The 15673-nt window shown below is 44.3% G+C and overlaps 1 long non-coding RNA gene across 1 annotated transcript in view; it reads left to right on the plus strand.

Moving 5' to 3' along the window:
* Window positions 1-1312: 1312 nt before the first annotated feature.
* The window catches only part of LOC311605129, a 97335-nt gene continuing 82974 nt past the window's right edge, over window positions 1313-15673 (plus strand). Inside the window, exon 1 of the long non-coding RNA XR_014781800.1 lies at window positions 1313-1639. This is a non-coding gene — a long non-coding RNA (uncharacterized lncRNA). The remainder of the gene's footprint in view (window positions 1640-15673) is intronic.

Below are 15673 nucleotides of genomic sequence, written 5' to 3' on the forward strand. Positions count from 1 at the left end.
GATGAAATGATTAAACACATACCTGGGAGGTGCAAATGAGCCACCCTAGAGGGCAACAAAATAGAAAAGACTGCAAAGGTAAACCACCTACATATTATAAGAAAGCCACTTGAATCATTGTGTCGACTTCTCACTAGACCCAGTAGCTTCAGATGTCTCTTGTTTGTCAATTAACTTATTTCTGGAGATCGAATGCAAGGTCTGGGGCATGCTAAGCATGTGCCCTACCGTGGAAGTGTATCCCCATACTTCTTAACCCCATATTAAAGGGCAGCAAGCCGAGGACAGGTATGACCCGCCCTCATCCCTCCGTCCCAATTATAGTTCAAATCACCAGAACACAATGGAGATGATATTTCCTCTCTTACGATGCCATGGTTTTTAACACACACGTGTGGATACCAATCGCATAAGGGTTTTGCTAAACTTGCCTCCACAGTGTTTACCAATCTCGCTGGTGGCCCAGACATCTGCAATTTGTTCTGGTGGAGGAGGGTTCCCAGACTCCACTTTGAAAAACAGTGACTTAGCATCTGTGTTCTTTCTCCCACCTCACCCTGCTGCTTGCCTATGAAAGATGCAAGATGAGACAGCATCACTGGCGATTTTTAAATGAGTACGTTTGATCTTTCATTCAGTAAATACGGTTTGACTACTTCGTAGGCATCAAGTTTTCTACCGGGTTCTAGATTTACAAAGAAGATTCAGCCTCCGCCCTGAAGGAGTTTATAGTTTAGTAGAGGAGAAAAACACACGCAATAAGAAAAAAAAAAATCTCCACCCAATGCGTGTTTATGAAGACAAAATTGGGCATCGAATCCAGTCTGGGTTGGTGTGTGTAGTGGGCATCTGTTATTTCTGCTGCTGATCGTCATTCTCCCGTCTGGTAACAACATCCAACATCTCCATTGGAGAAGTCAGCCCCTCCCCCAACTCTCAGTCCATATGGTTAAGGTGGGAGCTATTCCATCCAGCCACACTTGGCATGTGACCCAGGCATGGCCAATCAGAGCACAGCAGCCTACAGGCAAAGCCTCAGGACTGAGCTGCTGACCCAAAAAGGGTGGCTGAGAGTCTTATTCAGGACTTTTGCGTAGGCGGAGACTTTGTACTTGGGTAGAACGTGGTCTGCAGCTCTGGGGTGGGCCTGTTTGCTACATTGTTAAGGAAGATCTTCCTGTACTGAAAGTCCTGGAAGAGGAGAGCCAGGTAATCAAGATCTGGTGCTTTGCTTCATCAGAGCCTGGTGTGACTGAAGCGCGTGTACTGTGTAGACTTCTCCAGTATTCACAACCCTAAGAGCCCTGAGTGAAAACTACTAGAAAATAGAGACGACTATGCTGTTTCTCTAGGAAGAGTGGTTCCTGAGATAACTCCAGAGCAGCAGACAACAAGAAGAACTTAGGCAGCCAATGTGAAAGCGCGGAGCCCAGAAGGCACCAAGTTCCGCTGTGTGTATGGAGCCTGGTTTCACTTGACCTAAGTATGAAGCCTGGTTTTTCTGAGTAACTCTGGGACTGGGAGCTTGCTTACTCTAGGATTCAGATTTCTACTGTGCTAAAGGAGTATGGCAGCATTCACCAAAACAGGCTGCATGAGGACTCCTCAGACACCAGATCCACCTCTTGGAGACATTGAGGTAAGCCACTGCAGTTATCACTGAGAAGTCGCCGGAGGGCGTGACTGGTTTCCATGGTTGTCTAAAGACGTGGTCTTCTGGCGTTAGAGATGTCATTAGGTCAGTAGACATATCCTATCAGCTATGGCCTGGGTATACAGGCTGTCAGTTTCCAGGGACAGGAGTAGCCCTAATTTGTAATGCCCTGGGTTGTGGGCTTCCACAGACCAGCTGATTTCAACACTCATGGCTGCTTGTGATACCAGCTGTGGATGATTCTCTTAACATTTCAAAGACCTGGTTGCTTTGTCTTTACAACCTTTAATATTCACAATAGGATAGAGTCCTTGCAGGTGCGGCTGCTTTGTCAGTAGGTGGCAGAGAGGAGCAAAGCTATGTCTACACTCAGTCTTCTGACCTAGGAACACCTGAAATGATTAGTAACCTAACATTCCCTGGGGGGAAAAAAAGCAAGCTTGAGACAACAACCAGACAAGCACCATGGGGCCTAAACAGGGAGATAGCCTGAGATAACAACCAGTCTGGTCTGCACAGGCTTGGTGACTGGAGGGCAGACCATGCCTGAGATGACCCCTGCCTGGTGCCATAATACACAAGTGAGGCATAGCACTTCTGAGACCACTCCTGAGACAGCCCACACACTCAGAGACCCTGGGTGCTACTAAGAGGAGCAAGTGAAAAAATGGAAGAGAAACAGAAGGCTGTGGGCACAATGAAGAGAGGCAGAACTGGAGACTGAGGGTAGTGAGGAACAGCCTAATGTGAGTTGCCGGTGATGCCACCTGGGACTATGGTGGGGTCCTGGCCTATGCTGCCACCAGGGGACTGGGTCTGTGGCCCTGCAGCATCAGGGGTCTATTACCACCAAAGGCCAGGCAGACATCCCTGGTTTGGGCAGCTGCCTCACCTGGGCATCCTGGGAGAGCTGACTCTGGAGACATGAGAAGAGGACTGACCTAATGCCCCACCCCCACCCGTAGCCAGCTGCAGTAGGGAAGAGTGGCCCTACACATTGCTGGAGTTGCAGGTGAGCCAGCCCTGAGGCGATGAGCATGTGAGACCTGGCTCTACCGCTTGTCTCCCATGATGTGGAATGGAGAGGGAGAGATACCCTCCTCTTCCTTGCCTCTTCATCATCTGTGGCAGGCAGGAGACCTGACTACTAGGGTCATGAGAGAGTGGGCCCTGCACATCGCCTGGGCAATACAGCAGAGCTAAAACTGAGGCAAATTCGGGTGATCCAGCCCTAAGGGTGTGAACATAAGAGAGCTGGGACCACCACTTGTCTGCTGTTTGGTGACATGGCATGGGAGAGATGCCCCCCCAACCCTTTCCCTTTGTCACCTAAGGCAGGCAGGAGAACTGTCCCTGGGGGCAGGAGAGCAGAAGAGCTATCCCTGCCCGTCACCTGCTGTAGCACTTGGGAGAGACGGCCCTACATCTGACCTGGGCCGCACAGTAGAGCTGGCCCTAGATGTGGGAGTTGTAGGTGAGCTGGCCCCCAAGAACATGAGTATAGGAGACCTGACCCTGCCTATTGTCCGCTGTGTGGTGGCATGGACAAGAGAGAGATGTCTTCTTTCCCTCCCTCATCTCTCACCATTTATGGCAGATGGGAGAGCCACCCTCAGAGTCATGAGAGTGGGAGAATTGGCCATGTTCCTCACCAGCTGCAGCAGTAAAGAGAGTGGGCCCTGAACCTTGCCTGGGCAGCAGAATAGAGCTGGCCCTGTTTGCAGGGTCTCTGGTGAGCCAGCCTGAGGGCATGAGAGTGGGAGACTGGCAGGCTAACCAGCTCAGATATCTCTCAGACCTAGATCCAGGGCTTTGCATTGGCCTACCTCAACATCTACCCCATCGATGAACTGCTGGAGGGCATGAAGGGACCAGTCCTTCAGATCTAAAACTACGGGATCTGCATGACACAGGGCAATAACAGGATATCTGCACAGGGTGACTGCAGGATATCTGCAGAGAGGAGTCCCAGTGAGGATCCAGTATTGATAGTGTAGCAGAAACCAAAGACGTTGAACCAGACTAATGACTCATTGCAATGAACATTTCAAGCAAAGAAAGATGGACAAAAGGGTATACTGAGGGACGCACTGACACACTACCGCTTACACAAAGAGAGGTTTTTTTTTTTTTCTCTGTTTGGTAGAGGAAGTAGCAAGGGTGTAAGATGGGAATGAGGTTGGGGGAAATGACTGGGATGGTGTAAAATTCACAAAGAACCAATAAAAAATATTCAGAATGCAATTGAAATGCCATAATATGTGGGAAATGCCTGGCATGTGGCTGGTGAATAAATGGCAGCCCTTACACTCACTACTAATTATGGCTGCTGTTATTACTGTTCTGATATTGGGAAACTTGGTCACTGAAGCAAGTGGGACTGCAGTGTTCTTTGGCAAATAAAGTATTGTAAGCACAACATGGGCAGATCTTTACCCACTGGGTTGACTGCTCTGTGCCAATGATTATGTGAGCAGGTAGCACTGAACTGAACATTTCTGCTGTTACTCTTGAGCCAGGATCCTGCTCTGCAGCTCTGGCTGACCTAGAACGTATTGTGTAGGCTGGCCTGAGTGCTGGGATTATGAGCATGCCACCATACCTGGATTTTTCTCTTTGCTATGAGTTGGATGGTTACCCCAATCCAGTCTTGCAAGCAAGCAGCACCTTGTAGGAATAAAACAAATACCTATTAAAAGGCCTGCTGTGTGCCAGACATGGTGAACGAATCTGATTTCGATCTTGTTGATTGTCATCCTAATGGTGGAATACGGATGATAAATCAGAAACATGAAACAATTTCAGAGTTTGATGAACACCAGGAAGAAAATAGACTATGATGACCAGATGGAATGTGCCTTGGTAAAGGCTATTTGAAATAGTTAGTACCTTCTATTCTGGTACAATTAAAATCTCTGGTGCACCCAAGAACTAAGCCGCATTAGACCAATTCCCAATTGTCCCCTCAAACTGACCCACTTGCATTTGATTTTGAAAGCAACCCTCCCTCCCCCACAGCCCAACCCACCCATTGATTGGTCCAACTTAAATTTTCTTGGAATTCAAAAAAGAATTTTTCTAAAGAGTTCCAACGAAAAGCCAAGAACCCCCTTGGGTAGCTGGTGCTGTAGGCCTTTGACCCACATACAATTTTCCTATCAAATGCAATGGTAATTGATCAGAGTGAAAAATGTTATAGAAAGAGATATTGCTGCCATGTTTTCCAACCGTGCATTTCCCAGCCAAGTCTCCAGATGGAATCACCGAAGCAACACATCCTTGACTTAAATGTGACTGTTTAACAGTTATATTGGGTAGGCCATATTTTCCACAAGGAGGTGGTTGCTTGTCTTAGGAACTTGAGACTCTTAACAGACTTTTGGGTGAGAGCTTTCCAGGATACCAGTCTTTCTCTCACACTTCCTGCAGTCACAGAAGTCAGAGACCTAGCTGTGGTGTCAGGGGAGGGGAATGGTAGAGCGAACTGCTACACAAACTTCTCATGCTGGCTTGTAGAGCATCCGAGTATAGTGACTGTCAGGACGGGTCTATTGTTTGTGTTTGCCTGTCCAGCCTCCACTGTCCTTTCTTCTGGCTTAGGAGTGGTCTAGTTTTGCTTTCCTGCTCCTTGTTACTGAGCACAGAGCGTTTTTGCTGTGAGGCAAAGCCCTTGGATTCCATTTTCACGGGCCAGGAATAGAGATGGGGCTCTAAATAGGTCAGGTAAATGCTTTCCAGGAATTGAACCCTTGAGTAGAGTGATCAGACTACAAATAACTGAAGGTCATGCGCTCCAAGGAGGCATGGACAAGCAGCCTGTCATTCATACACGCTGCCCTTCAAAGTCTGCTAGTACCTTCCCTTTGTCCACTCAAGCAACCTCATGCTACTCCACTGAACTTTCCAGAACAGTTATTATGAGTTGGCTTTTTTTGTTTTGTTTTTGTTGTTTTTGTTTTGTTTTGTGCCTTGAAATGAAAGATTTGAATCAATCATCTGTATAGCTGTGCCTCATCTGCTTGTTATTGACCTTTGGAACGGGACATATAAAACTTAGGATCATAGTTGTGGGGTGGGGAAATGGCTTGACAGGTAGGAGAACTTGTTGTGCCAGAAAGAGGACATGAGATTGAATCCTTTTGCACACACACACACACACACACACACACACACACACACACACACACATACAGGCTTTGCTGTGATCTCTTGCCAGCCAGCCTAGTTAAAATGTTGGGCCTCTCCCTCCCTCCTTCCTTCCCTCCCTCTTTCCCTCCCTCCCTCCCCCCTTCTTCCCAGCATTTTCAATTGACCTCATCTCTGGGGATCTTCAGATATGCTAAACCTACACATTCCAGCTTCCTAAGTATGTGTGTTTTACTTGGGGGGATTTGGGAGAAGATCTCTTTATGTAGTCCTGGCTAGCCTGGAACTCCCTACATGGCCCAACTGGCTGTAAACCTGTGGTAGTCATGTGTCAGCCTTCTGTCCTCCTAGAATTATAGGCCTGAAAAACATCACTCTGCTGTGGATGTGGTTTTCTTCCTCTAAAAGGGTTCCCCCTTCCCAAGAAGCAGAACATAAATTGGGGGTAGTAGCCTGTATATACAACCCAAACACTTAGCACTCAAAATATAAAGACATGGTATAGGTTAGAGGCCAGCCTGGGTTACCTGGAAAGACTCTGTTTCAAAATCCAAAATCAAAGGACCCCCAAAAAAGAAGACAAAAAAAATGAACATCCAAACAAAATTAACCTGTATTTAAAATAAAAATGTCATCTGGGGGAGATGGGGCCAAAGCTAGACCTGGTGTCTCAGAGACAAGAGAGTGATGGGATTGGGAGTCATTTTACACAAAAAAGTCTCTTCAGACAATGTGGTTCCTTTTCCCTCCAGCACTTCCAAGATATGGTAACAACTTGCTGAATATTGCTCAATAAAAATGGGTATGAGGTCTCAGCATAGACTCTAGAAACAGGTGAATAAGATAGAACCCCGGCTTGGAGTCTGGCTTCAAGAGTTGACACCAAGAGCCTTTTGTCTGTGCTATTTTGCTTTTTTTTAAGGATGGGAGGTGGCACTAGGAATTGAATCCAGGGCCTTGTATAGTTTAAACAAACACACTCTGTGCCTGAGCTACAATCCAGCCTTTTTGCTTTTATTTTTTCCAAGATGTGCTAAGTTGCCCAGGCTGGCCTTGAGCTTGTAATGTTCTTATTAACCCCAGTCTCCTAAATATCTGGGATTATAGGCATGCACCTCTGCGCATAGCTCCTTGCTTTGGTTACTGAAGAATACACATTTGGAGCAAGAAGCTTTTTCCTTTCTCCATTACAAAAATGCATTCCTACAGTAGCACTCAGAACCCCACACATTTAGTAAGCTTATCAGTACAAATAGGAAATCCAAGGCAGAGGTAGGAAAAGCATACACTAGCTACAAAGGTTACCAAGGGAGAGCATTTACTTCTATGAACACTGAATGTCCTGATAGCTAATGCATGAAAGCAAGGACAGCACACTACACCGTCTTGTCATTTTTTAAGAGGCACTGGAAAAGAAACACAACCGATTCCTTCCAGCATTTCTTCCAAGTTACTTCTTCAGCCTTGAGCATTGTGAAGTGTGCTCAGTCCTCTTCATACAGGCTCACAAGCCTTAACATACAGCATCCACGTCGTACAGGTGAGCACCAGCTCGGTGGTGCAGTGAGAGCTACAAGTGCCACTGTGTTCAGTGCCAGCACAGTTCACGAGGGAAAGACGCAGGAAGCTGAAGTTGCCCGCCGATTGTGGCTGACTCATGAAAATGCATGGCTTTAGGAGAATCTTCCTCTTGACCGTCCTTTTCTCTCACATAAATTTCTCATATCTCACACATCTCTAATAAAGCATGTGGGCCTTCTCTAGGGATAAGAGCCGGAGCAGAGTTGTCTGTTCTGAGTGAGTCAGAGTAAACATGGGGTTTAAATTGTAGGTCTAGGATTAATGTGGAGAAGATGCTCAGAGTCTCTACGGTCTTCTTTCAAATCTATAAAATCGACATAACACTACTATCTACTGCAAAGGAATCTTGTGTTGGAAGAATGTACTGATATTTGCAGTGAAATCCCAGGAGGGGAGCTTTGTAGAACTCACAAGTGCCTGTGAGCTTACAGCACTCTCTTTGCACGACTTCTGGGTAGCTGGTGGGAAAGGAATAGCTTTGGAATCAGTGGTGTTAGTTCCGCCTCTGGGAAAATCCATGTCTGCTACTGGAGAGACATTTGGGAGGTCTTCATTTCCCATGATTTTTTTTTTTATTTAAAAAACAAGGTCTTTTATAGTATATAGGCCAGGCTGACCTTAAACTTGAGATCATCCTGCCTCAGCTTCCCCAGTGGTGGAGAGGCAAGCATCAACTTTCATGCCTGGCTCCCTGGGTTCTCTGCTAATGGCTAAGTTCCTACTGAGGTTCAGTTGGCCAAGTAGCTGCAATGTGTCTGTACCATTTTCTTTGCTCTGCCCAAGCAGCCTTCTTTCTCCTCTGCTCCATTCTTGTGGCTGTCTCCCGCTCCTCTTGGGAGGGCAACCTGCTTTAGAAAAGTCTTTCTGAATTTCTAATGAAGGAGTGAAGTGACACTCTCTGTTGAGCAGCCCTTGGCTCGCTCAGATTTGGCTCCTTACCACCGTGCTGCATTTCTTTGGTTCTTCTCTGCCTCAGCCATGGTCCAGGTCTTCCTTTCAGTTGCTTTGTGGTATCATAGGCCATATATTTCCTTGTTCCTTCCTAGTTTTCTACCTCCCCGCCCCAAGAACACTCCAAATAACACGGTAAGGTGGGGCTGTGCTGACCTTACAGTGTCAAGTGTCAAGTCCTATGCCTGGATATTGTAGACTCTCAACAATTCTAAGGCAAATGATATGCAAAGTTCAAAGTGGAGCTGGTACCTGTCCTGTGCTGTTGACTGTGGACTAGGAACCGAAATGAGCAGAATATGTGTTTATCCTGATGACTCTTGTTTACTTAGCATTTGCTATGTTCAAGCACTTTGATGAATGGTAATTTTAACTTGCCCAACCTGCTAGGCACATGCTATGTTGCAATGGAGAAAACAGACTCCCAAAAGGCTCCTGTTGGTCCTGAGCTGTGACTGGCTAAGCAGGCATTTGGAGCCCACTGGACTCTAATATTGCTCTACTCTATCTACATCACTGTAATGTCTTCTTCTCACCTTGTCAGCCCGGCCAGATGTGGAATTTGGTCCTGCCTCCTTTCAGTGGAACTTGTTTTTATCCAAGATGAAAGCTTTTTATCCATATGTCTTCTCTGATGCCTGGCATTTGGTCACCATTGGCTATCTTGGGTCACCAGTTTATATATTGTATATCTAGCAGCCTAGATACTATCTCCCCACCTCTGCCTCCATGCTTACCCCGACTTTGTCGGTAGCTCCTCTGCGTCCTTTAAGGCTCCAGTCAAATGTTACCTCCATCTCAGAACACCCGACAGGATGCTAACCTCACCAGGCATCCTTGTAGCCTAACCTTGTTTGGTGCAAGTACTGGGTCTCTTTTTTTGTTTTTCTTTCTTCCCCTCTCGGGTATGTTACTCAGTAAATACTTTCTGGAAAGCTTTTGGCCTTGTCACCCGCTGCCCAAAACCCCGCAGTGTGTTATTCCTGATCACTCAGGGCGAATGTCTTACTGTCCTTTACAAAGCCCCTTCCCCATCCTGTCACATCAACATCCAAGTTCACCTACCTACTTCCCTTCACTCCTCTTCACTCCAAGTCTCTTGGCCTCATTGGTAGCAAGCAAGTTCCTACCTCAGGACCTTTGTGTGTACTATGCTCTCATTTAGGCCCCCTTCCTCCTCTTCTTTTAGGTGTTTGCTCATATCTTGCCTCTGAGATTGTAAAAGGCTCCCCTGCTAATCTGCCTGAACTATGACACTCTTTTCAACAAAATAAATAAATCATGTTGCTTCCTCTCCCCCTGGCTCCTCCTCCCACAAATACACCCCATCACCTTCTGTGGCTTTACATATTGTATATATCTCAGCGTCAAACTGATGTGTGACTTTATTAGGGCAAAGAACTTCCTACACTCCACCCCACAGCATTCCTGGGGTCCCAGAGTACTGTCCCACACGTCATATATGTGTGCATTAATTACTGAATGAATGGCTGCGGCATCCCTCCTCATAGGCTCCACTGCTTTTCTGGCCTCTTGAGTACCAGTAAGCCCCCACTGAGTCTCCCAGCAAAGAAAGAAAAGACCTAAAAGCGGATGCTAAATACAGCCCTTTGAAAAGTGTGCTAGACTCCTGCCATCAAACTGTGGATGCTTGGGGACTCACAGAGGAAACCTACTGCACAGCTTAGGCTTGTGCTGCTACTGAATGTAACAATTAATCAAGTAATGTCTTCTCTCTTGCTGTCTCTCTCCTCTTACGACTCGCAGCTTCTGTCTCAGACTCAGGAGCCAGCTTCTGAAAGTAGGGCAGTGCTAGCAATCCTTCAGCTATGCAAACCTTGGATTTGTCTCCATTCTTAAGGAAGAAAAAAAAAATCAAAAAGCAATCGGAAAGAATTGGAGAGGTTGAATCAACTAGGATTTTCCAAACTTATTCGCCCAAAGCAAACGCTTTGGTTCAGGGGTGACAATGATTATGGCTCTTGTCTGTCTTGCTTTCATATATACCAGGGTCCTGCTGTGTAGCCCAGGCTGGCTTCACACCTGAGATCCTCCGTCCTTTGCCTGACTAGAGATGGGATTACTCGTGGGAACTACAAGTCATCTTTTGTGCAGCTGTTTAGCAGCACCTGTTACATGGTGTGGAGTGGTGTCTGCCCTGGTGCCAGCATGTCTCAGTGGTCCTACCACGTTTATCACATTTTAAGGATTGGCTATGTGTCTGCCTCTCTGTTTAAGAAGCCTTGCTTTGAGTATAAAACAACCCTCTGACTGTGGAGGTCCCTGGACAATTCACTGGAAAAAAGTAAAATGTGAAAATATTGTTTCCCCACTCCCATTCATTAGAATTAAGGATGCTAAGTTCTCTTTGAGCTAAATAAGAGTTATACCCTAACTACACGTGTTCATACTTAATATGCATGAAATGTCTCATTTCTAGTTTTTTCTAAAGAAATATAGTTAAAAATGTCAATAGAGTCTGTACTTGTTAATTATCCTGGTGTTTCTTTTATAGGCAGACAGATGTTAGCATAACCTAGAGGGGCTCTGGCTAGGGACTACTTTATTTTTATTAGTTTATAAAGTATAAAATTCTGTTAACTTTGTTTCTGTTTTGTTTTATTTTTCCAGGCAAGGTTTCTCTCTGTAGTCCTGGCTGTCTCTATAGCCTCTATAGACCAGGCTGGCCTTGAACTCAGAGATCTGCCTGCCTCTGCCTCCCAAGTGCTGGGATTAAAGGTGTGCATTACCACAGTGGGCAAATTGTTATTTCTAAGGCTTAAAAGAAATCTGTAACTTTCTGGAAAAACAAACACAACTGACCTTTGTTCATCATAGATGGCCCTGAAGCCAATATTTGCTCAATCTGGCTCCAGAATTTGCTTCTGCGCAGCACTTAGACTGATCAGTTTTCAGAAATTGTAGGAGAAGAAAATAAATTCTGCCTCCAAATGATGTTTATAATCTCATATCTAAATTAAAACATGTCGATTCCACAGCAATAGTCACTATGGAAATAGAAACATATAGGCCTCGATTCTAAATCAAGAGCATGTTTAGCTGGGTGGTATATATTTTCCATCATGTTTTTAAAAAATCTGTTACAGTGTGTGCATCTTCAAAGACTTGGATTTGATACGCCTTTAAGAAATAGTACATGTGTGGGTCAGAGCAGAGTGAAATATACTTTGTGTGGTTTCAAGTGGGGCTTGTAACATGTTTTCCTACTAGCGAAAGCTATGTTGAATTATTAGAATTACCATAAGATTTTTTAAAAAATGAAACAAAAGCATCTACAAAATAAGTCCGTGGCAGCTTCCCTAGCAAGCAGCTACGCCTAACCTAACTACCACTTGGATTCTTCTAAAATTCCAATGTTGTATTAAGAACAGTGGCAACTATAGCATGGATTTAAGGGTTTAAATAGAATTGCCATTCACGTCTCAATTTACACGTAATTATCAAGCTTAATTTAACTTTAGAAACTGCTTAAAAATATATTTGCCAGCCCCCCCCCAAAAAATTGTTAGCTTGAAAAAAGTGAGACAGTAATAGAAGTAATTTATTCTAATGTTGCAGCATGCAAAAAGATTTGAAACTTATTTAGAAGTCCTAGAAGATAGAAAGGGCCCCTTCTCCTTATTCAGACGAATAAACAATAAATGTCTCCACCCTTTTAGCCATCACCCCCAGCAATTGGTTTGCAAAGACTCCTTCAGCCAGTATCTGCATGCCTACTGTGTGCCAGGCGATGTTCTAAAATCGAATGTCACTCTCCAGATCACATAAAACAAACATATGCTGTGATCATTTTGCTTTAAATATCACAAGCCAAGTGTGTAACTCTTTTACATAAAATATATCATTATTTTCATTTTAAAAATTACAAAGCTCCTTTCTTCCACCGAGCTCAGTCGTTTTCAGAGTCAAAACGTGTCTTCACATTATCCCTCTGATGATGGAAACCGAGTCCTACCTACCTTCTCTTTGTCCGGGTATGTTTTCTAAAAATTCAAAGTGGAAACAAGATTTTAAAAAAATGATGCAAGGACCATGCATCTTTGCACACTAATTGCTCATCGATGTTAAAGCGAGAGAGGCTCATCCCCTCCTTTATGGTAAAAAGCTCTATTTCCAAAATGTAGTCCCACCGCACTCCCTCTCGCTCTCCAGGCAGGAAATTGGATTAGCAGCTCTTTGCTGATACCCAACTCAGAAGTCATCTGCTTATATATACCATGCAGGACCACATCAAGAAATATATAGGTCAGCCCAGCTAGAGGATGTGTTCAGAACTTTAGCCATTTGGACAGCCTTTCTAAGAGTACAGCTTGTCTCATAATTAGCCAGAATGTGAAGATCTTTCTTGGTAGCAGATGACGTCTTCTAGTCATGCCTCCAAATGCATTGGGGATAATGATGTGTGAAACTGAGATGTGTGACAGCCCCCCTCCCTTCCTTCTAATGGGGTAACCGAGGCAGCAGTCATCTGCATTTCTTGCTTTTCTCTGTTCAACCTCTTTCACTGTAATAGCCCAGACTTTTCAGATGTTTGGACCCTTAGAACCCTTTGACATCATATCCTCTCAGGTGATTTATTATAATGCTATCTGCTCTCCGTGTTACAAATTGCTTATAAACAATAGGTTTGGCAGGGTTACCTGAAATTTTGTCCAGAGAATGTGACACCTTAGCTGCAAGAAACTTGCAAGGGGCTGAGGCTTCAACATTGAGTAGTTAGCATTTTAAGAAACCGTGAGCAGAAGCCTCAAGTCTGATGAGGTTGTGTTAGGGTAAATGGTCCTGGTTCTACTCTTCGCCTTCAGGCTATAGAATGATGCCTTAGGGCCCCGCCTCACGTGCAGATGAGCAAAAGGTCTTCGTCTCTCTGGGGGCTAGAGACCTTCTCCGAGAAGTGATCTGGCTGATTTATTTAACTCCAGCCCATGGCCAGAGTTTTGTCACTTGTTCATTCCAATGATATGGCTGGTCTAGTTACTAGCAGGTAGGACCACTCCCTTAAAAGTGCAACAGTGTTCAAAAGATGATACCTTCTTGAAATCAAACTGCACTAGAGAAAGGAGTGTAGAGAGGTGATGGGAAAGACAGAGCATAACCAGAGGTGTCTGCTACACTGGATCTGGGGAAGGAACACAAGCACCTTAAATCATGACATCACAGTGGTGTGTCTGAGTTGATGGACAGACACCGTCCCATAAGTTAGCAAAAGGAAAGTAAAGTGATACATAGCTTTCAGACAGCAACATTTAAATTTTATATATACTGGCATCATAAAAAAGTATAGATTTGTTTAATGTTAGAAATTTCCACTTAGTACAAAAATAGAAAGTGTCTTAATTTTTTTTTCAATGTATGCAGTCAACTTGCTTTGTAAATTAGCCACTACAAGTAACAACAGAGTCTAAGCACTCAACATTCTTTGTGTCTAAAGTTCAAAATATTATCAGTGGAGAAAATTAATTAGCTGAAGTCATCCAAATAAACTTTGTAATTTGTTTTCCCTTAGGTTTGATTTGACATTTAGATTAAATCCAGATTTGGGGAGGGGGGGGAGATGCTTTTGATGCTCCTTGGCACGCCTTTGAAGTACATTATGTGTCGCTGCAGGATTTGCACGATCAACATTTAGATGCCACTGTGATAGACATTATCAGCCTCTTCCGAAGACGCTATTCACATTGAACTTCAAGAGGCAACCGAGGAAATGTCACGAAGCATTGCATTTTTGGAAGTCGGAAGCACAGGCGATTTAGGCTTTCCATTTCTGAATTCACATCTAAGTGACCAGCAAGACTCTTCTGAGCAGGATTCCGTGTATGCAGAGAGGAGACAGAAGCCGATGGCTTCAGTTCTTTACAAGCTTAATGAGCATCAACTCACGTTTGGGGCTCATCCTCATTTAAATCACACCAAATAATACTCTTCTATTATTTAGTTTTAAAAACTGAACTGCATTTTAAACAACGTTTTTTTTTGTTTTTGTTTTTGTTTTGTTTTTTTTAAAGAAAGAGTCTCTCATATCCCAGGGTTGTTTCCTTCTTGCTGTGGGACCAAGTCTGACCTTGAACTGGTCCTCCTAGCTGCACCACCCAGTGCTGGGATTGCAAGCATGTTCCACCATGTGGGCTCACGTGATACCGGGGATCAAACACAGAACATTGTGCACAGTAGGCAAGTACTCAACTGACTGAGCTATGTTTCCCATCTCTTAATGGTTTTTTAAAAATATTTATTATTATGTATACAGTACTCTGCCTGCATGTACACCTGCACTCCAGAAGAGGACATTAGATTACATCATAGATGAATGGTTGTGAGCCACCATGTGGTTGCTGGGAATTGAACTCAGGACCTCTGGAAGAGCAGTCAGTGCTCTTAACCTCTGAGCCATTTCTCCAGGCCCCCCACCTTAATGTTTTTATTGTGAAAAATAATCATAATGTACTGATCAGTAGAGAAAATAGCACAGGCTAGCATCCTTAACTTGGGAAACCAAAGTGGTTCCAAATCTGAAGCTTCTCTGGGCAATGATAGGATGTCACTGTGGAAAATTCTAAACCCGCTCTTATATGATGGGACACTGTCAAACTACAGTCACGCTTAGCAGGTCACACTTAGCAGGTGTGTGAGAGCAGAGATCAATCTTCTTATTAGGCTTGGGTACATATTGGTACATTATGAATATGTAAATATTCTAAAACAAAAACAAGTCTGGATCCAGTGATCTGAGGCATTTCTTGTGCAGGGTTCCAGCTGGCGTCTGGAGCCCTCGCCTGCCCACCCCAGCTGCAGCAGTGAAGTCCTGACTGACTGCCTCGGTCCTTCACACTGGCTAGTCACGGAAGACGCAGCAGCTGTTTGTTGAAGAGCTATCTTAAAACAGGTTCAAGATATTACTTCACTTTGCCCAGGTGTACTTCTGTCCTTCAGTTGCAGCAGGATCTTTCCACTCATATAGCATTACACGTAGCTCATATGCACCTCTGCCCTTGACATTCATTTTAAAATTCAAGTTATAAAATTTAAATTACATCTTTAAAAAGTTATAGGTTTTCGTTTAAATGTAATTACAATGTAACTTAGTATTACCATTTATAAAGCCAGTAAGCTTGTAAGGTTATTAATAGCAAATCCAGATATCCTAACTCCCCTATTTGATTTGTTTTTAAAAAGAAACACCTTTGTAAGTTTTTTTTCCTTTGAGACAAAACTTGTTTTATGTGTCTGTATGTTTCCTTTGGGGTGTGATTTGTGTGTGTGTGTGTGTGTGTGTGTGTGTGTGTGTGTGTGTGTGTGTGTGTGTACATATGCATGTCCACT

Source organism: Acomys minous (assembly GCF_964271855.1).
Source record: "Acomys minous genome assembly, chromosome: 9".
Taxonomy (NCBI): domain Eukaryota; kingdom Metazoa; phylum Chordata; class Mammalia; order Rodentia; family Muridae; genus Acomys; species Acomys minous.